The 27,029-nt window shown below is 48.1% G+C and overlaps 1 protein-coding gene across 1 annotated transcript in view; it reads left to right on the top strand.

Annotated features, from left to right (window-relative positions):
- The first annotated feature begins 23,077 nt into the window (after nucleotides 1-23,077).
- Nucleotides 23,078-27,029, top strand: part of SCN8A (sodium voltage-gated channel alpha subunit 8) — a 192,335-nt gene continuing 188,383 nt past the window's right edge. Inside the window, exon 1 of the mRNA XM_058673528.1 lies at nucleotides 23,078-23,195. The gene's annotated coding sequence lies outside the window, so the exon portion shown is untranslated. The remainder of the gene's footprint in view (nucleotides 23,196-27,029) is intronic.

The raw sequence follows: 27,029 nt of genomic DNA, 5'->3' as shown, positions 1-27,029 counted from the left end.
TAGTAACTGCTGTATTTCTCAAGTGAAACGTCAAACACAGCGGATTATTTGAGATACAGGGGCAGTCATGCCTGAGGTTTGATATGTAGCGGTGAATAAAGCAGATCTTAAATGCCACTGGCCATAAAATGTATCATTTTATAGACCATAAAGAAGGGAAAAATTCTGCCACGTCCATATGAAGCCGTGCTCTAGCCATGGCCCCAGGGGACACATAAGTTGTTCACATCAGACTTCCATGGCTTGAGATTTTTTTTGCTCTATTGTGAGAGACCGGACAGTTCATCCTACCTCCAGTCACCTCATTGGCTTGGCTTATAAGAGACATTGTTTTTGCTTATGTTTCAGGGACAAAAGGAGGCACAGCTTCTCTCATCATGGATCTCTCCCCTTCCTAAAGGTCGCCTAAAGCACTTGGCAGATCTTAACAGCAGAATCTGGCACTTGGGTACCGACTGCTTTATTTTTATTATCATTTTCTTCCACTGCTCTGTTCCCCTCCCCTTTCTGTAACTACAGATAACCTGTCATGTCAATAGGCAGCCTTCTTACATCTTAAATATCAACCGAACCCACTGACGGCTATGCCAAGGCACCATGGGAGCACACTGACCTAGCTGCTGCCAGGCCAGCAGGGGCTGCAAGAGGCTTCTTGATTTCAGAGATGTTAAAATGTTGGGATAAAATACGCTCCCCGGATTCAATGAATCAGCGTGTTCAAGTCAGAAAATTACTATTTACAGAGTTAGAGGAAGTCTTACATACTTGTATAATTTGGGCTGAAAATAAGCCGTGGTGTATTTCAAAGACCGAGATAAAAAGCAGAGAATAGGTCACATGGAAACAGCAAGGTTTGTCTAGAATAAGCCTACTATACTTGATGGAGGCTGGTACTGAAACTTGAATCGGGCATGTGTTTCTGGTCTCCTTGGGACGCAAGGTGATCTGGTGAGGGGGAGCACTAGGATGTTGGTAAAATGGTATCAAAAATGCCATATTCCACAAAGTCAATCTATCGTGTTCGCTGTAGATTTTGTTCTTGCAAGCCGACGTAAGCTGTGTTTATTATACATTTTACTGATCTGAATTCTGTGTTGCACACAATTTAGAAGTAGCATCAAATGTAGGACACAGTGATGAACGGTCATGCTAACCCTAAGAGAAATGCAAAATGATTTTTTCCTGAAATGTGTATCCACAACTCACCTATGGTGGCAGCTCAGAGAGGAGGACAGTTGTGGCATTGTGTTGACTGCTATTTTGTTTGCCTTACTGAATAAGCACCAAACACCTGTTGGGGCATCACTTATCAATGGCATTACATGACTGTTGAGCCAGATAATAGCTGTCTAGTACTGGAAGAATAGTTCCTCAATGGTATTGTGTTATGGAAAAAAATGCAACAGCTACAGACACATTGCATCTTTCACTCATTTATTTATTTGAAAGGCAGAGTTACAAGAGAGGAAAGGAGACAAGAGAGGAAAGAAAGATCTTCGATTTGCTGGTTCGCCTCCCACATGGCTATGGCTGCCAGGGATGGATCAGCCTGAAGCCAGGAGCCTGGAATTCCCTCTGTGTCTCCACATGAGTGGCAGAAAGATGTCCAAGTATCTGTGGCATCTTCTGCCACTTTCCAGGCATGTTAGCAGGGAGCTGAATCAGAAGTGGAACGGCCAGAACTTAAAACGGCACCCATAAAGGATGCTGGTGTCATAGATGGCAGTTTAACCCGCCGCATCACAATGCTGGCCCCAATGGGAAGCATCCTTAAGTGTCTATGGCTTGGTGTTCTGGCACAGTGAATGAAGCCACATTGGCATCCCATATGGGTGCCAGTTCAAGTCCTGGCTTCTTCTTTTCTTCTTCTTCTTTCTCTTCCTGTTTTTCCTCTTCCTCGCCTCCTCTCCTTCTTTTTCTTTTACAGATTTATTTCTTTTTGTTGGAAAGTGAGATATCCAGGGAGAATGAGAGACAGAAAGATCTTCCGTCCACTGGTTCACTCCCCAAGTGGCTGCAATAGCCAAAGCTGAACCAATTTGAAGCCAGGAGCTAGGAGCTTCTTCCGAGTCTCCCACATGGGCGCAGGATCCCACGGCTTTCGGCCATCCTCGACTGATTTCCCAGGCCACAAGCAGGGAGCTGGGAAACGGGACAGCTGGGACATGAACTGGCACCCGCATGAGATCCTGACGCTTGCAAGGAGAGTATTAGCCACTAGGCCATCATGCTGGGCCCGCGGCTCCACTTCTGATGTTCCTGTTAATGGCCTTGGAAAAGCAACAGCAAATGGCCTAAGTCCTTGGGCCCCTCACACCCTCTTGGTTCTTGCTTTGGGCCTGGTTCAGTGCTGCCACTGGGGGAGATCAAAGATCTCCTTCTCTCTTTCCTTGTAACTTTTTCAAATAAATAAATAAATAAATATTTTGAAAAAGTCTGTCTATATAATTACTGTTTTATTACCACCTTCTTTTTTTGTAAGATTTATTTATTTTTATTGGAAAGTCAGATATACATAGAGGAGGAGAGACAGAGGAAGATCTTCCGTCCGATGATTCACTCCCCAAGTGACTGCAATGGCCAGTGTTGTGTCGATCTGATGCCAGGAGCCAGGAATTTCTTCCAGGTCTCCCACACGGGTGGAGGGTCCCAAGGCTTTGTACCGTCCCTGACTGCCCTCCCAGGCCATAAGCAGGGAGCTTATCACCACCTTTTTAATTCTAGATAATCAGCAAAATGATAAATCAAGCCCTGATGTGTAGCACATGTCACTTGGTGAGTTGTAAGCACTGCCACCTTGGCCAGTCTCAGGGTGGCAATGTGCTCACAGCACGTGTAGGGGACGGGCATGTGCAGGGTGGTGTGCCCACCCCACAGACACTAGACCTGCAAACAGCACAGTGCACTGACAAACAATCAAGGGCAGTAGGAACAAATGCAATCTGAGTCTTTATTTTTTTGTTTTAAATATAATTAATTATAAGTTTACAACATTTAGTGTTTAAAAAGGCTTATTTTCATTTACTTGAAATACATGGTAGGACAGAAAGAGAGAGCCAACTTTCCTTCTTTGGTTTATTTCCCCAAATGCCCACAACAACCAGGGCTGGGTCAGGCCTAAGCCGAATGCCTGGCACTCCAGGCGCTTGGTCATCACCTGGTACCTCCAGGCACATGAATGGGAAGCCAGATCTGTATCTGAGCAGCCAGGACTCAAAGCAGTACTCTGACATGTGATGCAGCTGTCTCGGGAGGTGGTAACCCTAGGGGCCCACCACTTAAGCTGCGATCCTGTCAAACAAATGCTCAGAAAATTCCCCAAATTTTCAGCTGTCAGCTTTTGCAAGGCCTCTAGGAGTTAGCTCCGGAACACCTGGGCTTTGGAGGGAGGCAACCTCAGGATTCTATCGAACGCTGCCAGGCCCTGGGTCTCCAGCTGCCCGAGACTTTCCCCAACAGGCTGGTTACTTACTCCTGCAGGAGGACTGCTACCAGCTCCTCCAGAGAGCTGAGTGAAGACAAAGCAACAAAGAGGTCGGAATGTGCCAAAATCAGAAGACCACAACACTCCTTCCTTCCCCTCTCTCCAGTTCTTCCCCCTGCCTACTGCTGGTGGACAGGATCTACCTGCCTCAGCCTTTGGCTGGTGCCATTCCTCTTTGCTGGCCCATCCGCATCTCATCAACCCCATTTTTTCTATTGTTCCTCAGAGGCCGTCTACACCCCAACTGCACAATCCCTGTGGGTCCCATCTTTGCACCTTTGCATGTGCCATTCGTCCCAATGTGAGGCATCCATCCCCTCTGAGCCCCATCTGTCCTCCTCCCTCATTAAAATGCATGTTGGCGGGCCTGGCGTGGTGGCCTAGCGGCTAAAGTCCTTGCCTTGAACCCGCGGGGATCCCCTAGGGGTGCAGGTTCTGGTCCCAGCAACTCCACTTCCCATCCAGCTCCCTGCTTGTGGCCTGGCAGGGCAGTCAAGGACAGCCCAAAGCCTTGGGACCCTGCACCCGCATGGGAGACCCGGAGGAGGAATCCTGGCTTCGGATCAGTGCAGGACTGGCCACTGCGGTCATTTGGGGAGTGAATCATTTATCGTATGGAAGACCTTCCTCTCTGTCTCTCTTCTTTTCTCTATATCTGACTTTGCAATAAAAATAAATCTTTAGAAAAAAAAATGCATGTCGGCAAGGCTCCCCACATGGGCTGGTGCATATGGACCGTCCAGCATGGGCTAGCTGCTTTACAGCACCAGTCAAGGATTTCCTGAGGTTCCAAGCCCAGGGAATGGCGGGTCATCCTGGGCAGTTGGGGGCGGGGTGGGGGAGTCCTGATACTGCAGCACTTAGGCTCCTGGACCTGAATGCCCACATACAGCCCCAGTAATTGCTTTCTAGTGGAGTAACTCTGTTTCAGATTGGCACATTGTGCCCTTGGTCCTTTCCTCTTCTGTGTTTATATTGCTTCACTGCAGTAACATCTCTTTAGGGGCAGAGGAGTTCATTGGTTGAATGTTTACAAAGGGCTTTCCCTGGGTATTGGATACTACACCAGGCACTGGGAATCCTGAGCCAGTCCTTGGTTAGACAAAGTTATAGAACATCTTTGTAGCAGAACTGTGCACCTCCAACAAAGAACAAGAAGACCCTGTACGCCTGGCTGTGGGAAGCTGCCCATGCTATACTGTTATATGAATGAAAGGCACAAGGAAATGTTAAGAAATCTTTGCAAAGTGGGTGAAGCTGCCATCCATGACACCGACATCCCAGACGGACAACAGTTCAAGTCTCAGCAGCTCCATTTCTGATCCAACTCTCTGCCAATACATCTGGGAAAGCGGCAGAGGATGGTCCAAGTGCTTAGATCCCTGCACTCACATGGGAGACTTGGAAGCTCCTGGATCCTGGCTTCAGCTTGGCTCAGCCCTGGTTGTTGTGGTCATTTGGAGAGTGAATCAACAGAAAAAATGCTCTATCCCTCTCTTTTTGTAACTCTGCCTTTCCAATAAAAACAAAGTAAGTCCTAAAAAATCTTTTATTGGGCCCAGTGCGTTGGCCTAGTGGCTAAAGTCCTTGCCTTGAATGTGCCGGGATCCCATATGGGCGCCAATTCTTTTTTTTTTTCTCAGACTTTTTTTTTTATTGATTACATTGCATTATGTGACACAGTTTTATAGGCACTGGGATTCCCCCCACCCCTCCCCAAACCGCCCCCCATGGTAGATTCCTCCACCTTGTTGCATTACCACAGTTCAAATTCAGTTGAGATTCTTTCATTGCAAGCATCTACCAAGCATAAAGTCCAGCATCTTATTGTTCAGATAAGTTCAACGGTTTCTTGGGGAGACCATCTCTGGTCTGAAGGTAGAGCCGGCAGAGTATCATCCCGTTCAATTAAAAGCCCCGACATTACATCAGTAACAATTTATAACGATATGGAATTAATTGACATGGCATTGAGTAACCAATATGTTAAAAGAGAGAAAAAAAAAAAAGATTGCAAGTTCTGAACCACATCCTGTGACTTCTACATTGACATTTCAATTATTAGTTTATATACAGCCGGGTTCTATACACGTTAAAATGGCTATAGATTACTATTCAGCTGTCTCATGTCTATTTTAATTTTAGTATTTAGCAGTTCATAGCACTGAAGCATGATTTTGCTGTCCCTGGCTGTTTTTTGGGTAGTCTAACTCTATAACTCTAACAAGACATATGTCAACAGTTTAGGTGAACAGTTTTAGGAGGGGTGTGCAAAACAATCTTCAATACCCCAGTGAGGAGTAACTAATCTTTGTGTCCCACCCAGTGAGTTATAAGTGCATCCCCGCTGACCGTTTCCTGTCTGTTTCTAAGTTTTCCTTGTTGTTCTCTATCTATTCTAGTTTTGTTTGTTTGTTTGTTTTGAGGGGTTTCTGGAGTGATCCTGATGGTCATTGCGAGAGAGGGTGGGGACCCAAAGTCGGAACCAGGCAAGGACCAGAGTAAGCTCCTCGCCCTAGTCCTGAAGGAAGTTTACTGTTCTTCTGTTTCTGCGGACCGCTCAGTGCTCCTGGTTGTCGTTCCGATGACCTTGGATTTTGGCTTCTTCCATCCCATGTGGTACATCCAAATGGGGGTGGGTGACCTCAGAGTTCTTGGCCTCCGGAGGGACTCCAATTCCCCGTGGTCTCCTTGGCAGTTGGGATGTAGTCCTTGGTGCTCATACTGATAGTCCTTGGTGAGGATCTGGGAGTCTTCAGGGTTGGGATACAAGCCTCCTGTCCGCCTGCTCCACTCTGGGGTCCCCCCCTGCTCTACGCATATGACCTCCTGTTAAGAGGTTGTTAGGATTTGGACACCGATTCTAATCCCAGCAGCTCCACTTCCCCTCCAGCTCCCTGCTTGTGGCCTGGGAGGGCAGTTGAAGACAGTCCAAAGCCTTGGGACTCTGCACCCGCGTGGGAGACCCGGAAGAAGCTCCAGGATCCTGGCTTTGGATCGGCACAGCACCAGCCGTTGCAGCTTCTTGGGGAGTGAGTCATCGGACAGAAGATCTTCCTCTCTGTTTCTCCTCCGCTCTGTATATCTGACTTTGCAATAAAAAATAAATAAGTCTTTAAAAACATAAATAAATCTTGAAAAAAAAATCTTGTTGTGTTTTTTGTTGTTCTTAAAAAAAAAACTAATTGGGCCCGGTGGCGTGGCCTAGTGGCTAAAGTCCTCGCATTGAACGCACCAGGATCCCACATGGGCACCGGTTCTGGTCCCAGCGGCTCCACTTCCCATCCAGCTCCCTGCTTGTGGCCTGGGAAAGCAGTCAAGGACGGCCCAAGGCCTTGGGACCCTGCACCCGCGTGGGAGACCTGAAAGACCCGGAAGAGGTTCCTGGTTCCCGGCTTCGGATCGGCGCAGCGCCGGCCGTTGCGGGTCACTTGGGGAGTGAATCATCGGACGGAAGATCTTCCTCTCTGTCTCTCCTCCTCTCTGTATATCTGACTTTGTAATAAAAATAAATAAATTAAAAAAAAAAACTGTATCATTATAGGCAATGGATAAGGTGTGCTATTAGTTGATGCATTCTAGGATCTGGACTTTGGAAAATGTAAATATTTATATTCTCATCAAGCTCTTAGAAAATGAGGAGCCAGGCTCCCTTCTAAAATCTAAAATATGATAAGGGGCTTCTACCAAAGGATTACATTTTTTTTCCCCAACCTCCCTTGTATACGGGGTCATGTAGCCAAGTTCTGGCAGCAAAGGGACCACTTCTTCGACTAACTGTAAAATGTCTAGGGCACCCATAGCTCTCTTCCATCCCACCCATGTGCTGGCCACTGACCACCATGGAGCTTCTGAATGACCATGTGCCACAAACCTACTTTACTCCTCTTCCCTCCACCACCCAGTGGACTTTAAGTACAAATAAAATACTATCATGTTCAGTCCCTGAGGTCAGACTGCTTATCTGTCCCTGATGCTTCTGTTAGACTGTAAACACACCATGCTAATATGCATTGTTCCTGTCACAGTCAAACGGTGGCTTCTTCAGTCTCCTAATAATTACCTCACTTGATAACCATATTATTTTTTAAAGTTTTATTTTTTGTTTGAAAGGCAGAATTACACAGAGAGAGAGAGAGAGAGAGAATATCTTCCAACCACTGGTTCACTTCCCAAACGGACACAACAACTGGAGCTGAGCCAATCTGAAGCCAGGAGCTTCTTCTGGGTCTCCCACGTGGGGCAGAGTTATAAGGACTTGGGCCATCCACCACTGCTTTCCTAGCTATAAGCAGGGAACTGGATTAAGTAGCACCCAGGACTAGAACCATTGCCCATACTGGGTGCCGGTGCTGCAGCAGAGGATTAGCCTGTGATGTCACCGCACTGGCCCCTGACAAGTTTTTTAGTTACTTATTTATTATTTTTAAAAAAGATTTTAAAAGTTTTTTTTTTTTTTTTTTTTTTGAAGTGGAGCAGCCGGGATATACACTGGTGCCCATATGGGATCCTAGTGTGTGCAACGCGAGGACTTTAACCACCAGGCTAGTATGCCAGATCCTAGTTACGTATTTTTTTTTTTTAAAGATTTATTCATTTTATTACAGCCAGATATACACAGAGGAGGAGAGACAGAGAGGAAGATCTTCCGTCCGATGATTCACTCCCCAAGTGAGCCGCAATGGGCCGATGCGCGCCGATCCGATGCCTGGAACCTGGAACCTCTTCCGGGTCTCCCACGCGGGTGCAGTGTCCCAATGCATTGGGCCGTCCTCAACTGCTTTCCCAGGCCACAAGCAGGGAGCTGGATGGGAAGTGGAGCTGCCGGGATTAGAACCGGCACCCATATGGGATCCCGGGGCTTTCAAGGCGAGGACTTTAAACGCTAGGCCACGCCGCCTAGTTAGGTATTTTAAAGGGAGAGAGAGGAGGGGCGGGGGGAGACGGAGAAAGAGAATGTGTTTTGTCCATTGGCTGGCTGCCTGCAACAGCAGCAGCTGGGCCAGGTCAAATCCAACAGCCCAGAACTCGATCTGGGTGGGTCTCCTACGTTGGTGGCAGGGACCTGAAGACTTGAGTCCTCCTTGCTGCCTGCTAAGATGGGACCACAGGAAGGTGGAATCAGGAGCGAGTCAGGATTTGAGCCTGGGCACTGTGGTACAGAATGCAGCTGTCCCAATCCGTGACTTGACTGCTGTCCCAAACGCCCACCCCAGTAAGCATCTGTGGATACAGTGGATGCAGCGCTGGCTGGGAGAGTTTCACAAGCCACTTTTTCTTATTTTTGCATGTTGCTTCTGGTCAAATCATTCATTTCACAAAGCAATGCCCCAGGCGTATGTGGTGTCTCACTGTTTAAGTGAGCCAATATTTCTTTTTTATTGCAAGAACTATATTTCCTCAGACCTTTTAACTTTTGTTTCTAGTGTGCACGGCTTCTGGCTTTCCTCTTCTCTTTAAAAATTTGATTTTCTGATGAGATGCATGATACACGCAGAAGAGTGCATTCGAAAGAAGTAGGGTATTTGATCCCCCCCAAGAGAGGAAACACAACGCCACTAACACCCAAGACGCCTGCCAGTTGTCCCGCCCAGTTGCAGTTTCCTTTGTTGCCACCCTGTAGAGGTAGCCAGTGATGTAACTTTGTGGGCATTCCCTTGCTTTTCCTCATAGTGTCACCACTAACACATGACCCCTTAATTATCCAATGTAATGTTGCTACCATTTGAATAAAAGTTTAGGCATCACCCACCCCACCCTGCAAAGACCTGTGTATCAGGGCAGTTGTCTTCAAAGACTTATGGATCAGGGGTTCCAGCTTCCTCTGATACACAGTGATCAGGTGCAGGGGTCCGTGGAAGGTCTTTAGGTCATCTGTGCATGCCCTCAGAGGTTTTTTTTTTTTTTTTAAGATTTATTTATTTTTATTGGAAAGTCAGATATACAGAGAGGAAGATCTTCCGTTCAATTATTCACTCCCCAAGAAGCTGCAACGGCCAGTGCTGCGCCAATCTGAAGCCAGGAACCTGGAGCCTCTTCAGTCCTCCCACGCGGGTGCAGGGTCCCAAGGCTTTGGGCCGTCCTCAATTGCTTTCCCGGGCCAGAAGCAGGGAGCTGGATGGGAAGTGGGGCTGCTGGGATTAGAATCAGTGCCCATATGGGATCCCAGCATGTTCAAGGCAAGGACTTTAACCACTAGGTTACCGCGCCCGGCCCCAGAGGTTGGTTCTTGATGGAGGATAGAGGAGTGATTATAAAAGTTGGGTTGAGAACCTGGTGTGATGGCTCAGTGGCAAAATCCTCACCTTACAACCACTAGAATCCCATATGGGCGCTGGTTTGTCCTGGCTGCTCCAAAGCCTTGGATCCTGTACCAGTGTCGGAGACTTGGAAGAAGCTCCTGGCTCCTGGCTTCAGAATGACTCAGCTCCAGCCATTGTGGCCACCTGGGGAGTGAACTAACAGATGGAAGATCTTTCTCTCTGTCTCTCCTTCTCTGTAAATCTGTGTTGCCAATAAAAATACATAAAATTTTTTTAAAAGTTGGGTTGGGTCTAGGTGCTTCCTCTCACTGCTTTCTGGCTGAGCACATGATAGACCCTTTTGTTGCAACATCAGGTGACTGGATCTACAAGCTATCCCAACCTTGGACTGTGACCCTCCAAAATGGTAAACTAGACTAGCACTTTTAGTAGCTCTTCTTAGGTAGTGGAGTTATAAGAAAAATTTCAGTCATACAAGTGTATTTGTGCTTGAACACTATATAGCAGGAATGATCAGATCTCTCTTTGGTGTCTTGTTTCTAGTTCAACGTGTTCGGTTATCCATGTTTTAACAGTGGTATCTTTATTTAAAAACTGAGGGGCCGATATCATGGTGTAGTAAACTAAGTGATACCAGTGACACCAGCATCCCATATAAGCCCTGGCTGCTTCATTTCTAATCCAGCTCCCTGTTTATGACCAGGGAAAATGATGAAGGACAAGTCAGGCTCTTGGGCCCCTGCACCCCTGTGGGAGATACGGAGGAAGCTCCTGGCTTCTGGTTTCAACTTGTCAGAGCACTGACCGTTGCGACCACCCGGTGAATGAACAAGAAGATGGAAGATCTGTCTCTCCCCCACCTCCCCCCCACCGGAGCTCTTATTTTAAAAATAAATCAATCAACATACACACACATATATACACAAATATATATTCAGTTTCTCATTCTAATGATTAGTTTCCTCTTTGTTTGTAGCTTTTATCAAAAACTATGGTAATTTTTATGTATTTCAAGCACTTTCTCTACCCTACACATGGCCTTTTCACTTGCTTTACTCTCATTTGGAAAACTGTTTTATCTAGTCTGAGTGGATAAATTTCTTTTTTAAAAAAGATTTATTTATTTTTATTACAAAGTCAGATATACAGAGAGGAGGAGAGATAGGAAGATCTTCCGCCCGATGATTCATTCCCCAAGTGAGCACAACGGCCGGTGCTGTTCCAATCCGGAGCCAGGAGCCAGGAACCTCCTCCAGGTCTCCCACAGGGGTGCAGGATCCCAAAGCATTGGGCCGTCCTCGACTGCTTTCCCAGGCCACAAGCAGGGAGCTGGATGGGAAGTGGAGCCACTGGGACTAGAACTGGCACCCATATGGGATCCTGGCGCGTTCAAGGCGAGGACTTTAGCTGCTAGGCCACGCTGCCGGGCACTGATAAATTTTTTACCCAAATTCCCTTTGTAAATACGATTTGTGTGTGTGTGTTTTAGGAAATATTTTTTCCTGAGGTCATGACACTATCTCCTAAGACTTCATAGTTTAGACTTTATTATAGTTATGATGTTCATTTCACTTGGTATTACGGGTTTAATTTCATTGTTCTCCATGTGGCTACCGCAGCATCCTAGCATCAGCCATCAACAGGTCTCTCGCCTCCATCACCGACTACAAGGCCATCTGTGGTCCAAGTCATGCGTTCATGCAGATGGGGGTCTACTTCTGGGATTTTTGTTTCATCGATCCTTTGTCTAACTCTGTGCCAACACCTTCTATTTTCTTCGTATTTCAGTTTTTTTTTTTTTTAAAAAGATTTATTTATTTTATTGGAAAGTCAGATATACAGAGAGGACAGACAGAGAGGAAGGTCTTCTGTTCGATGGTTCACTCCCCAAGCAGCCGCAATGGCTGGAGCTGAGCCAATGCGAAGCCAGGAGCCCAGATTCTCCTCGGGGTCTTCCACACAGGTGCAGGGTCCCAAGGCTCTGAGCTGTCCTCGACTGCTTTCCCAGGCCACAGGCAGGGAGCTGGATGGGAAGCAGGGCTGCCGGGATTAGAACTGGTGCCCATATGGGATCCCGGCACGTTCAAGGTGAGGACTTTAACCATTACGCCTTAGCGCCAGGCCCTCAGTTTTGTTTTATTATTGACTCAGCACATTTTGGTCTCATTCCAGGTAAGCAGTGAGTAAACACATAAGTAAATAAATATCAGAACAAACCGCCTTGCCAGGGGAGAGCCAGACACTAAACACGATAGCTCAGCCAAACACACAGGGTATTAGATAACCATTAGATAACGTAAAGGAGAAAATGAACACAGCGAAGAGGAACAGGAAGCGGGAAGCCTTTTGCCTAGGATGGTTACAGATGCAGCTCAGACAGAGGAACCTAGTGTTACTCTCTAAAGAGTATGTGGGGCACAGGACAGCTCTGTGGAAGGGAATGCCACCAGGAAAATCAGCAAGCACGGAAGCAGGGAGACCTAACTGCCTCGTGTGTCTGAACAACGGGTGCAGACAGTGAGCACGCGCAGGGTGGGCAATGCCATGGACAGCGTACATGTGCAGGTTGCAAAGCTAGCAGCACTCCAAGCTGGGTGCTATTTCTTTATCAGTTTAAACAGAATTTATAAACTTATAAAGAGAACAGTCTTCATGAATTTCAGGGGCGCATTCCCAAGATAACAACTACACTGTTTTTCATCCCTCAATCCCTCTCCTTTCTTCCCTTCCCCCAGAAACATCATTCCAGTTCACGCTACCATCATGGGCTTAATGCACCGCGAATCATACCACTCAACACATGAAAAATAGAAATACCACAATTCTGCAGGAGTATAAGCAAGAGCTAAAAATAGCACCTGAATCTCAAGATGTGCATCTTGTTCCTACACATTTTCTGTATTCTGTATTCACGTCTCCATACCAGAGAACACATATGATATTCGTCTTCTCAGACTGGCTTATTTCACTGAGCATAATTGTTTCCAGCTGCATCCACTCTGCTGCAAAAAACAGGCCATCATTCTTTTGCATGGCTGAGTGGTATTTCACAGTGAGCATATACACCACACTTCCTTTGTCCAGTCATCAATGGATGGACACCCCGAGTTAACTCCATATCTTTGCTATTGTGAACTGAGCTGCAATAAACGTGGGGGTACAGAAGCCAAGGTTTCACAAGAGCCAAATCCTGTAGAGGGTTTTGGGAAGAGTCACTTGGTCTGACCCACATTAAAGGTTCTCACTGGATGTTGACCGAACAAAGACCAAAGACAGACCAAGGAGAAAGCAGGTAGAGGAGTCAGGAGCTGGCGAAAGGCGACGGTGAGGGACGAAGGAGGCAGCCATAATGATATGAGAGCAGATTTGGCATTCGTGCATAGATTGCATGTAAAAGAAGTGGTCAAGAATGACTTTAGGGGCAGCGCTGTGGCGCAGGGGCTGCTGCCTGCAATGACGTGACCCCCACGAGTGCTCATTGGAGGCTTGGCTGTTCCACCTCCAATCCAGCTCCCTGCTGCTGTGACTCGGAGACAGCAGGTGTGTGCACACCTGCCACCAACATGGGAGACCAAAATGGATTTCCAGGGGTTCTGGCTTCAGACTGGCCCAGTACTGGCTATTTGAGGAGTGAACCAGGAGATGGAAGAGTTTCCTTCTCTCTTTCTCTTAGTCAGCATTTCAGCAGACAAATTAAACAAACACACAAACAAATCTTAAAAACACAAACACAGAAACAATGACTCAGCACTGGCACAACGGCTCAGCTCTCTAATCTTCCATGTGCAAGTGCTGACATAAGGGTCCCAGTTTATGTCCCAGCAGCCCTGCTTCCCATCCAGCTCCCTGCTTGTGGCCTGGAAGGGCAGTCGAGGACAGCCCAAAGCCTTGGCACCCTGCACTCCTGTGGGAGACCTGGAAGAAGCTCCAGGTTCCTGGCTTTGGATCAGCTCAGCTCCAGCTGTTGTAGCTATTTGGGGAGTGAACCAGCAGATGGAAGATCTTTCTGTCTCTCCTTATCTCTGTCAACCTGCTTTTCCAATAAAAATAAATCAATCTTTCAGAAATGATTCATTAAAAAACCACAATGACTCCAGGGTTTCTTCCTGGGGATGTTTTCCACAAAGGACAGAGGTTTCTATTAGTTGGTGAGTGTTGTTATGCATACAACACTGGCAGGGACCAGGAGCTTCACTGCGATGCAAGTGCAGGGAGGCTTGTCTATCACCACCTGCTCTGGGAAAATCAAGGCAGATTTCTTAGAGGAGGCTGACTGTGAAGGAGAAATGAAAGCTGACCAGCTGGACCCCGGGCATTTCAACATGGAATTGGCATGGATAAAGGTTTGTAAGAGGAATCAGTGCAAAGCAGAAATGAGCAGATGTGCTCAGTTTGCTGAACTCTGGTGTTTTTAACTTTTTAAAGATTTATTTATATTTATTGGAATGACAGGCTTACACAGAAAAAGAGAGACTGAAAGATCTTTCATCCACTGATGGGGTGGATAGGGGTGGCCAGTGTTAGTTTCTGAAAATGCACATGTGGCTGGGCAAACAAACACACACACACACACACACACACACACACACGCACACAGAGCCATTCTTCCTCTAACAGAAACAGACAACACATGATTGATTTTGATGGAGGAAGAGGGTAGAGAAAGCATCATGAAGCATAGGCTATTCAGGTCAGCCCTTGAAGAACGAGCAGTTGACCAGGACATGGCAAAGTAGATCGCACAGGCAAAGGAACAGATGAGATCGTGTATGGCATACCTATGGGCTGCACAGGACTGGAGTCAATGATCTGCAATCACAGGACGTGAGAATGGGAGAGCAGTCTGGGGCCCAGCTGTGGACAGGGTTGAACACAATGCCACAGAACTTAGACTTTCCTGAGAGAGCTATGAGGAGGCATTAATGCTTTCACAGGGACGGGAAAGAAAGCCCAGTGGCTCCTAACTGCCCACGATGAAAAGGGTACCATATGGTGAAGTGTGGATTGGAAGCTGTGAGGTCCAGCTCACAGTCCATGTGGCTGAACTCAGGGGACACTGCCCTCTCCACCGTGGCTATCCAAGACTGTCCTCCCTACACAGGATGCCCAGCCATGCCACTCAGCATCAACTCCAGATGCTGACCTCGAGCCGGGAGATGTGCTCTTACCCATGCAGTTTGACCCAGTGAACTGGTCAATGGTTTGCAAAGTGTCATTAACCCCAGAAGTAGGATTAGCCAAGAAACAGCCACAGCTTAATGCATGAGGTGGGTGGCCCTGGTTGGGAGCAGACAGGAAGGCTGGAAGGAGCATTATCTTCCACACCAACGATGTTTCAGCAGGGCCTGTCAGTGTAGGAGGGAGATTAGCAGGGACCTCAGAGACTGAGGCTGGAGTCTGTTGGCCTTACAAAACCCTACAGGATTACAATCTGTCTCCATGGAAGGGAAGGTTACATTTAGAGGAAGTAATAATGCCTGGGATGAGGGAAAGAAGAGACAACACATGATGAATGGGTGAAAAGGAGAGAGGAGAGGCAGTGCTGGGGCTGCGGATACAATCAGAGGGGGTCACGGAGTTGCCCAGGTAGAAGATGAAAACCCATCCTGTTTCATACCTCCAACATCTGAATGCACCAGGCACTGTTAACATGGGGTCCAAGGAGTCACACAATTGAATGCCTTTGTGTGTGTTTGTGTGTGTGTGTGTGTGTGTGTGTGTGAGCATGCACAAGCATCTGTGTGTGAATCTAAGGATTTTTTTTTCTTGAAAAAGATTTACAGTTTTCATCTAATTTTCAAAAGGAGGTTTGATCTTAAAAACGTCTAGAACAACCGATATTACACTTTTTGCCTTCAGCAAACACTCTTGAGTCCTTTCTTTGGGAATGCCTGCATTTGCTTTCTTTTTCAAATTATGATGATTATTTTTTAAATGTGAAAGACAGAGACACAAAGACAGAGACCTCCCATCTGCTCGCTCATTTGCCCACATGTCTACAATCGTGGCAGCAGGGCTGAGCCAAAGCCAGGATTCAGAAACTCCACCCTGGTCTCCCACATCAGTGGCAGGAATCCAAGAGCTTGAGCCAGCACTGCTGCTTCCTGAGGTGCAGGTAAGCAGGAAGCTGGAGCTGAGACTGTAGCAGGGACTGAAACCCAGACACCCTGATATGGGATGTATTCATAGGTGGTATCTTAACTGCTATGCCAGATACCTGATCCTGTTTTTTTTAATTAGGTTTTTTTTTTTTTTTTAGATTTTATTTATTTTTATTGGAAAGGCAGACCTACTGAGCGGAGGAGAGATGGAGAGGAAGATTCACTCCCCAAGTCACCGCAACGGTCGGAGCTGAGCCTATCCAAAGCCAGGAGCCAGGAGCCTTTTCCAGGTCTCCCACGCAGGTGCAGGGTCCCAAGGCTTTGGGCTGTCCTCAACTGCTTTCCCAAGCCTCAAGCAGGGAGCTAGATGGGAAGCAGGGCTGCCAGGATTAGAACCAGTTCTTAACCCGGCACTCATATGGAATCCTGGCGTGTACAAGGCAAGGACATTAGCTACTAGGCTATCGTGCAACATATTATTCTCAACAAATAACACGGGTGTAGGCATTTGGTGCAGTGGTTAGGATGGTTGGGGCATCTGCATTACAGAATGGAGTGCCTGAGTTTGAGTCCCCGCTGTGCTCCAACTCCAGTTTCCTGCTAATGCACATCCTGGGAGGCAATAGGTGGTGCCTTAAGTAGCTGTATTGCCACTCATGTGGGAGATGCAGACTGAGTTCCTTGTTCCAGTCTTAGGCCTGATCCTACGTTGGCTGTCATAGGCATTTGTGGCATAAATCATCAGGTAGTAGATCTCTGTCTCTTTGGCTTTTAAATTGATAAAACAAAATAAAATGCCAAGAAGAAACAAATCCAAAAATATTTTTTTAAAAAAAATAGCGAGTAAATGATAGAATAAGCAGAAAGAAAATCCTCATCAATCATCCTGACCTAATTACCATTTACAGAGTACCCCGTGCAACAAGAGTAGAGGCTACATTCCTTCTTCCCAGCTGCCCACTGGACATTGAGCGAAACACCCCATGCTGCACCAACTGGGCAGTCAAGACAGAAATCATGGTCACTGGTCACAAGCAATAGAATCAGAAGCTGACGACAGAGAGTCATCTGGAAAATCCTCAAATGCTTGAAAATGAGATGATATATTTCTTTATTATTATTATTATTTTTTTTAATTCATTAATTACATTGTATTATGTGACACAGTTACATAGATACTTGGGTTCTCCCACCCCTCCCCAAACCCTCCCACCATGGTGGATTCCTCCACCTTGTTGCAAAACCACAGTTCAAGTTCAGTTGAGATTCCCCCATTGCAAGCATATACCAAACATAGAGTCCATCATCTTGTTGTCCAGTCAAGTTCAACGGCTTCTTAGGTATACCCTCTCTGGTCTGAAGACAGAGCCAGCAGAGTATGAGATGATATATTTCTAAATAAGTCATGAGCCAGATGAGTAATGAAAGGAAATTAGAAACCCGTTTTACCAAATTAAAATGAAAACTCAACACAAGCGCCAGCACTATGGGGTTGCAAGCTAAGCTTCTGCCCGCAGTGCCAGTATCCTATATAGTGGTTCCAGTCCCAGCTGCTTCCCTTCCAATCCAGTTCCCTTTTGATATGTCTGAAAAAGTAGCAGAGGATGGCCCAACTCCTTGGGCCCTGTACCCACATGGGAGACCCAGATGGAGTGTCAGGCTCCTGGCTTTGGACCAGCCCAGCTGTGGCTGTTGTGCCATTTGGTGGATGAACTGGTAGATGAAAGATCTGTCTCAGTCTCTCCTCCTCTCTCTGTAAATCTGCCTTTCAAATAAAAAACAAACCTTAAAAGAAAATCCAATATTATTAAAATTTGCGGGGGTAAAGCTAATGCAATACTTAGAGAAAAAGTTTTAGCTCTGAATCCCTATTTTAGTAAAAAAAAATCTCAATCAATGAGCTTTGATCTTGGTTTATGAAATCAGTGGTGAGGGGCTGGTGCCGTGGCACAGTGTGTTAAGTCCCTACCTGCACTGGCAGCCATCTCTGATCCCAGTTTAAATCCTAGCTACTTCACTTCTGATCCAGGTCTCTGCTAATGCACCTGGCAAAGCAGCAGACAATGGCCCATGTGCTTGGGTCCCTGACACCCAGGTGGGAGACACAGTCCTAGCTGTTGTTGCCATCTGCGAAGCAAATTAGCAGAGGGAAGAGCTCTCTACCTCTTCGTCCCTGTTTGCAACTCTGCCTTTCAAAAAAAAAAAAAAACCCAAAACCAAAAACATTTCAAATAAGGGAACTGAGAGAAGCAAATAAAACTCAAAGTTGGCAGGTTAAAGATAAAAGTAGAAATCAGTGAAATTGAATGCATAAGACCGGTAGAGAAAAATCAATGAAATCAAAAACTGTTTTTGGTTATTTGAGAAGAGCAGTAAAATCAATGAGCTTTTAGCCAGACTAACCAACAAAAGTGAGAAAAAACAACTTATCAACGTCAGGACTAAGAGACGTGACATTAATACAAATTCTATAGATAGAACAAATATAATATGGGAATATTATGATCAATCTTAGGCCCATTAGACACAAAGTTCCTCAATAATAAACAAATAATAAACAAACTTCACTCAATAATAAATAAAACCTGAATATCCTTATGTCTACTGAGGAAATTAGATTTGTAGTTAAAAACTTTTCCTGAAAGAAAACTCCGGCCTAGATGACTTCACTGGGTAGTACTATAAAACATTTAAGAAGCAATTAATATGAATTTTACACATTTTTTTCTAGAAAATTGAAGAGAAGGGAATACAAGTGATTCCAGTTCTAGACAAGGCATTACAAAAAAACTACAAACCAACACACTTCATGAACATAGATACCAACAGTCAGCTCTGGGCCAGCCCAAAGCCAGAGAGACCTGGACCTTGACCCAGATCTACCATGAGGGCAGCAGGGGCCCAAACCTGGGACCATCTACAGCCATTAGCAGGAACTGGATCACAAGGAATGGCTAGGACGCAAACTGGTGCTCCCATGGGAAGCTGGGGGTGCTAGTGGTGCTGTTCCTGCTACACCACAATGCCAGCCCCAGATACAATAATACTTAAAAGTTATCCAATCAAAGCCAAGATATATTAAAAGGATAATGTGTCATGATCTAAATATTACTCTTGGGATACATTTAACATTTGAAAGTCAATTTGCTATATTAATAGGCTCAAAAGAAAAATAGATGTAGAAATCACTGACAACATTTCTATCAATTTCTGACAAAAACGTTCAGCAGTATCGGAACAAAAGAGACCAACAGAACAAAGAATATCTAGAAAAAATCTACAACCAACACCTCTTCTTAGTGGTGGAAGATTGAAAGTTTTCTCCTAAGATAAGGACCTAAGCAATAATGCCTTCTTTCACCACTTCACTACTAGACAGATTCCAGACAGTGTTACAGGACAAGGAAAAAAAGAGGAAGCAATAAAAACTGTGTTTATTTGAAGCTGAGATGTTTGTGGCTAGAAAACGCAAAGTACGGGGCCCAGCACAGGGTCCCATAATGGGCACTGCTTTGTATCACAACTGCTCCACTTCCCTTCCAGCTCCCTGCCCGTGGCCTGGGAAAGCAGTAGCGGATGGCCCAAGGTCTTGGGACCCTGCACTTGCATGGGAGACCTGGAAGAAGCTCCTGCCTCCTGGCTTCGGATTGGTTCAGCTCTGGCTGTTGCACCACTTGGGGAGTGAACCAGCGGATGCAAGATCTTTCTCTATCTCCTTTGCTCTATAAATCTAGCTTTCCAATAAAAATAAATAAATCTTAAAAAAAAAAAAAAAAGAAAACCCAATGTGTGGTACCGGTTATAGAAATCTGTTACAGGGGCTCGGCAGTGTGGCCTAGTGGCTACGGTCCTTGCCTTGATCCCATATGGCCGCTGGTTCTGTTCCTGGCAGCTCCACTTCTTCTCTATCTCTCCTCCTCTCAGTATATCTGACTTTGTAATGAAAATAAAATAAATCTTAAAAAAAAAAAAAGCATAAAGTGATGGTAATAATTAAAAAAAAAAAAGAAATCTGTTACAGGTAACAAATTAAGCCAACTTAATATGGTGTAAAACCAATATACAAAAAATGTGCTTTTATATAATAACAAATGAATAGTCAGAACTTGAATTATAAAATATTATTCAGTAACATCAAAAACATGGGATAGTTAGAAATAAATTGCCAAAAAGGTGAGCAAGATCTGTCTTGTGGAAATAATAAATGACTCAGAGAAACTAAGCAGTATTGAAACCAATGTGCAGCTACCTGGGGAGTGAATCAGCGGATGCCAGATCTTCCTCTCTGTCTCTCCTCCTCTCTGACTTTGCAATAAAAATAAAATAAATCTTAAAAAAGGTAAATCTTGAAATGCATGTTCTTTTAAAAAGGATTCATTTGTCGAGATTTACTTACTGATTTTAGAAGTCAGAGTTCTACAGAGAGGGAGAGACAGAGAGGGAGCAAGAGATCTTCCATCCACGGTTCACTCCCACATGGCCGCAACGGCCAGCACCACGCCAGCAGAAGCAGGAGTGAGGAGCTTCCGCTGTGTCTCGCTGGTGGGTGTAGGCACCCCAAACAGCTGAGCTACCTTCCTCTGCTTTGCCCATGCTATTACCAGGGAGCTGGACTGGGAGCAGAGCAACTGGGACAAGAGTGGGTGACCATATGGGATGCCAAAGCCACTCATGGGTAGTGGCTTCACCCACTGTGCCACAAAGCTGGCCACAAAACTCACCTCTTCATTCCACTTTCCATGAACTTTCTCAAGTCCCCTCACATTAGCATCAATAGAGGAAAAGCAGATGAATCAAACAGAATGGAGAGACCAGCAATAGACGCTAAGTGATTTGATCAATGAATTTTGGATAAAGTGCGACCAATGGAGGAAGAAGTCTTTTCAACAAAACAGTGCAAGAAGAACCGGTTATCCACACCACATCACACCACACAGAATAAAGCAAGAATAGGAAAGAATCTTAAAGATTATTTCACACTCTATACAAAAAGTTAATTCAAAATACAGTGTACAACCTAAACATAAAGGATAAAACTATAACTTTCATCAGAGGACAAAGTATGTGTGGACGTGAGCTGGGTAAAAATTTTTTAGAGGGGTTAGCGCAATGGCTCCACTGCCTAGACCTCTGCCTGCAGACGCAGCAGCCCATAAAGGCACTGGTCTATGTCCCTGCTGCTTTACTTCTCGCCCATAAGCAGCTCCCTGCCTGTGGCCTGGGAGGGCAGCAGAGGATGGTCCAAAGCCTTGGGCCCCTGCATCCATGTGGGAGACCCAGAAGAAGTTCCTTCCTGGCCCCTGGTTTGGGATCAGCTCAGCTTCAGCCGTTGTGGCCACTTCGGGAGTGGAGCAGAGATGGAAGTCTTTCTGTGAATCTATCTTTCCAGTAGAAATAAATAAATTTTAAAAAAATTATAGGGCCTGGCATGATAACCTAGTGGTTGAAGTTTTCACCTTGAACACACCGGGATCCCATATGGACACCGGTTCTACTCCAAACAGCTCAGCTTCCCATCCAGTTCCCTGCTTGTAACCTGGGAAAGCAGTCGAAGACGGCCCAAAGCCTTGGGACCCTGCACCCACGTGGGAGACCTGAAGAAGCTCCGGGCTTCTGGTTTCGGATCGGCTCAGCTGCAGGCACTGCAGCCGCTTGGGCAGTGAATCATTGGATGGAAGATCTTTTTTGTCTCTCCCCCTCTCTGTATCTGCCTTTCCAATAAAAACAAATCTTTAAAAAATAATAATAATTATTATAAAACATTTTCTTAGAATGAGAAAAAAGGATCAATTGGACTTTGGAAAAACGAAGAGCTACTGCTTTTTGTGAGACACTGCAAAGAGGATAGCTCACTAGGCTAATCTTCTGTTGGCAGTACCAGCATCCCATATGGGCGCCAGTTTTGTGCCTGGCTGCTCCACTTCTGATGCAGCTTCCTGCTGTGACCTGGAAAAGCAACGGAGGCTGGTTCAAGTCCTGGTGCTTCTGTACTCATGTGGGAGACCCAGAAGTTCCTGGCTCCTGGCTGTAGGTCAGCTCAGCTCAGGCCACTGTGGCTGGTTGGGGAGTAAATGGGATGCAAGATCTCTCTGTCTCTCCTCCTCCTCTTCCTCCCTGTAAATCTGCCTTTTACATAAAAATAAACCTTTAAGAAGAAGAAAAAAGAGAGAGGATAGAAATATTAACTTACACAAGGAACCGTTTGCCAATCACCTAACAGAAGATATGCATCCTGACGATTTGAGTAATTCTCCAAGTGCAGTAACAGGGAAAAAGACCAATTTCAGGCAAAAGACTTGAGCAGACCACCTCACCCCAGAGGATCTGTTGAAGAAAAGCGAGTCCCTGAGATGCTGTGCGCAGCTCTAGGCATGAGCGAAGGCAAGTCAAAGCCACAGGGGGAAATCCGTACTCACCTTGCGGAGGAGCAGCACAGGACGACAAGGATCCTCCACGCCAAGCGTTGTGGAGCGCAAGAAGCACTTAAAAGGGCGGCGGGTGTGGGGGGGAGCTAGTTCATGCCGTGTGACTCCGTGTATTTAAGACTCTGAACCATGCTAAGGGACAGTAGAAGATGAGAAGTTGCTGGAGGTGGCGGAGGGGCAGGTAGTGCAGACGAGGTCTACCAAGACGCACGAGGAAACTTGGGCAAGTTTCACGCGTGCACACACGTATTTGGAAATCGCACATCCTGAACGTGCAGCTGACCATCCAGCCCCAAAAGCTACTTGCAAAAGGCATGGCGTGGACACATTGAGTGCTGGGCGCACCGTGCGCCTGGCACCTTGGTCCTCACTCATCGCGTTTCTGGGGGAGGGGGAAAGAATGAAGCCCGAGAAAGGCACGGCCAAGCTCGAGGAGTCCCCGCATTCACGACCCAGCTCCCCGCAGAGGACTGCGGGGTGAGGCGCTCCAACACTCTCCCCGCCCGCGTTTCAGACGCTAGGGGAAGATTAAGGTGACCCCGGCGCAGTCACACCCGGGGGCCGTCAGGGCGCCAGCCGCGGAAGCACGCGCCGCCGCCTGAGGGGGCCGGACTGGTGCGTTCCCCTGCGCCCCCTCTCCGGCCAGAGACCAGGTAAACTCAGTTCTGGCGTCTCCAGGCGTCAGCAACCCCGGCCACCCACTTGGAGGACACCAGCGGGACCCTAGCCCCGCACTGCCCCGCGGCCGCCTCCTCCCCTCAGGGCCGCCGCTGGGCGCGGGGGCGGGCGCGGGAGAGCTGGGGGCGCGGCGCCCCCTGCCGGGCGCCCTGCTCGCTCAGCCCCGGATCCGGTGCCGGCTGGCGCGCGGGGACGCGGGCCCCAGAGCCGGCGAGCCGGGCGGGCGGCGCTGCGCCCTACAGGGGTAGGTGGGCCGCGGGGGCGAGGGGGCCCGGGGGCCAGCGGGCGTGGGCCGCGGGGGGCGCGCACGGGGGACGGCCCGGGCCGGGGTGGTGTGGTGGTGATGGTGATGGTGGTGAGGGGCGCGCGCCGAGCGGGTGGGCGCGCAGGCGGCCGGGGGGCCTCGGCGGCTGGGCGCGCGCTCGGTGCCGGCGGCGCGCGGCGGGCGCGAGTCATCAATTATGCAAGGACCCGGGCGGTGCGGGGGGCGGGCGCGGGGAGCGCTCCAAGATGGCGCCCACCGCAGTCCCGCCCGCCGCAGCCTCGGCACCTCTGCAGTCCGGCCGCGCCTCCCGGGCCCCGCGCTAGGGCCGCCGCCGCCTGCCTCGCTGCCGCCGCCGCCGCCGCCGTAAGTCGCTCCCGCGTCCTCGCCCTCCGGGGGGAGGCTCCTTGCTCGTCTCGGGGGGAACCCTCGAGCGGCGATCGACCCCTGTCCAGTCAGGGTCTCTGCCGCAGAGTGCGCGGTGGCGGCGGGGCTCGAGGGGGCCAGGGGAGCTGGGGGTTCTGCCATTCCGGTTTTGGACAGGTGTTTGCAAGTGTTGCCTCCTCTCGCCGCGTTCCCCAGGGGCCTGGGGGGGGTGGGGAGAGGGGTACCTTCCGAGCCAATGGAGGACCACCACCGGCACCCACCCGGGACACCCTCGCTCTGCTGGGCTCTGGGTCGCGGGGCGGAGGGGGGGACCCGGGCCTGCCCTCAGCTGCCCGCTACTCATCCCTCCATCCCCCACCCCCTGCCGGGTTGCCCTGGGAAGGGCAGTGCTGCCAGGATCTTCCTGCTGCAGCCCCTTGGCTCGCCCCCCTCCCCCATGTCTGACTGCACCCTTCTCGCTCAGCCGGCCCCAGGCTGCTCCCCACTGCAGAAACCTGGGGCTCCTGGGATCTTGGGAAGGGAGGCAGTACTCCCTGCTCTCCCACCACCACCTTGCCCAGGACTTGGGATGCATGCACCCCCTCCCAGCAGGGTGCTCTGTGGCATGTGTTGTTGGGTGGGGGGCGCTCCCTGAACCGGCTAGAATTCCTGTGTTAGGGACTACACCACTTTCAGAACAGCCCCTTCCCCCACCTCCACCTCTACGCCAGCCGGTGCAGAAGCCTGGGCCTCTCCTCCACCCCCTCCACCCCCTCCACCCCCTCCACCCCCTCCACTCCTCTTCTTTCTACACCACGGCTTCTTGTCAGCTCTGGGGCATGGGGCTGTTGACCGGCTCCGCAGGCCCAGACCCCTCTTTTCTGGTTCTCTCGCGGTCCTCTGGGCGGGGGTGGATGGGTGGGGGATCCCAAAACCTCTGAGAGCTCAAGCCGCATCCTCTCGGCTGCTCCACCGGCGACCACCGGCCAGACTTGGCAGTGAACTTTCTGGGCTTCGCCTGGGTTGCCAGACCCCCTGGGGAGCCCCAGGTGCGAGTTAGGATGGGGGCTATTCTTTTTTTTTTTTTGTCTTTCAGCCCAATTGGGTGCTTCCCACCAAGCGTTCTTCCCAACTACTCCACCCTGCGCTGCTTCCTCACTTGCACTGCAGTTTTGCCATTTTTTTTTTAAAGGTGGGGGAGTACATTTTACATCCGGAGACTCCAGGGTTGGCCCGGTGTTCCGAATGCCTGCGTGGCATCTGTTTGGGGGAGGGCGTTGCATCTGGCTCGGTTGGGGTGGGGGAGAAATGAAGAGAAGGGGGCTGGGGTGTGCCCCAGCAGGTGCCACTTTCCCTGCACCTTGGGATGGAAGCAGGAAGTGTGGGGGAGGGCCCTGAGGGGCGAGGGGCCACTGCTTGTCAAAAACAGTTTGCACAAGTTTGAACCTGGGAAGTCTGTAGGGAGGGGCTGTGTTGGGGCTGGAGGACCATTTTCTCCCTTTCCTTCGGTGCCTCTCTCTTCTCCTTGTGCGTTGGAAGATAGGGGGCTGGAGAGGATTTTTTTTTCTTTCGTCAAAAAATTTTTTTTTGATGTGTAATGCCAATGGCCGTGGGTAACGTTGCCACCCAGTAGCCATAGCCCAGTAGGAATCTGGAGGGAATGGGCTTAGAATGCCCAAAGCTGCCGGATAGCACGTTGCCTGTAACCTGGTTCTTGAAATACTGCAGTGTTTTTCTTTGGAACTCATGACCCGTAAGGCCTTCAGTTCTCCCTGAAAGCAGATTTGATTGCCTGGGAGGGAGGTGGTAGTGACGGGCTGCTGTTGAGCACGCATTCTCTGTCCTAGAAATTGAGACTGTCCCTGAGGCGAGGGCTGTGAGCATGTTCCATGTTCTGTGAACATCTGATGCCGTGTGGCCGTGTGGTGTGTCCTGGTGGGACTGAAGCTGGAAGGAGCAAAGGAGGGCTCTGAAGCTTGGGTTGGCTGGGCGAGGCTGATTTCAAGTGCCCCTGATTTTCATTTGGGGTTCTGTATCAGACAATTTGGAGGGTTTTCATTTAAAAAAAGGACAATGAGTTGGGATGTAGGATACGGGGGAAAGGTACCCACACAATTGCTTGCTGTCTCTGTGGACGGTGGTCCAGGTTTGAGTTGTCTGGGGTTAGGGTGCTCCCGTGGTGCTGAAAGGACAGCTCCTTCAATGCACTGGATGAGATTTGGGTGTTGATTATTGGCAGGCTTTCCAGGGGATGTGGCTGTGCCTGCACAGCTGGCTCTGTGCTAGAGGTTGAAGCCTAGTTATCACATTGGATTACTCCCACATAACTCCTTTTTGGCTGTCCCTCATGGAGACAACATGGTTTTTTTGGGGGAGGGTTGCAGGCTGCGACAGATATTTATATATGTAAGTCATACAGCGGCATTTTGCTGACTGCGTGATTTCAGCCCATTTGGAATAGCAGGAAACTGTTAATATTTTGGAGATCTGGTCTCCAAGAGAAGGAGTTTGATAGCTTGAGAAGTGAAGCTGTCTCAGAAGTGTATTTTGTCTGGCTGCTATTGAACTGGGAAAACTGGAAAAGTATCTTCCACCAAAGCCAGCATGTGACCATGGTAGGTTTGTCCAGAAAAGTTACTTGTATATCAGACTAGGAATGGAGGCGTTGCATTTAGCTGGTATGGTCTGTCACCCAACATAGGAGTCCGTTTTAGGAGAGACCTGGTAGGGAACTTCCTAGCACAATGACTATCTTAGTTTATTTCCGTCTCAGTGAAAAATAAAAGTTGAGGGATGAGTGTGACGGGCTGTCTCAGAGCAGGTGCCAGTGTGGTGATTGTTGTCCAGAAAAGATTGAGAATCTGGAGAGGGTGGAAGGAATGCACCCACCCTTTGCAAAAAGAGTGCAGAGATGGAGACATGTCCACCTAAAGCAAGGCAAACATTATGTGAACAGAAAAAATAAATTGCCTTTAATGTGCTGGTATTACGTAACAAATTGTCCTGGAAGACACATGTTTGCATTAGTGAATCCTCAATTCTTATGGATTACTTCTAAGAAGAACAAGAAAGCCATTCTGTATACTGAAAATACAGGTTTTTTTTCTAACTGGTGTAGGAGATCAGTTAGTGTAGGTATCAAAGCAACCCATCCTGATTGTGGAAACGTCATCCTTAACTTTACCATCTTAATCACATACTTCCTAATGTATTTTGTTGTGTTTTCCCAGTTTTGTTTTCTTCCTTCCAGGCATCAAGAAATCCTAGGAAAAGTTAGTCACAATATCGCCTTTTTCCAATGGAGTCTTTTCATGACTTAGGCTGACTGCTTAATCAGTTAGGGACCTAAACATCAGAGGATTTGTTTCCATTTACCTTTTCCCCTAATCCTCTTTTATCTTTCCTGTGAAAGCATCTACTCCTGGATTTGGACCCCTGTGAATTCTCTGG

The sequence above is a fragment of the Ochotona princeps genome, chromosome 15 (assembly GCF_030435755.1).
Source record: "Ochotona princeps isolate mOchPri1 chromosome 15, mOchPri1.hap1, whole genome shotgun sequence".
Classification (NCBI taxonomy): domain Eukaryota; kingdom Metazoa; phylum Chordata; class Mammalia; order Lagomorpha; family Ochotonidae; genus Ochotona; species Ochotona princeps.
This window is presented reverse-complemented; position numbering and strand designations above follow the sequence as displayed.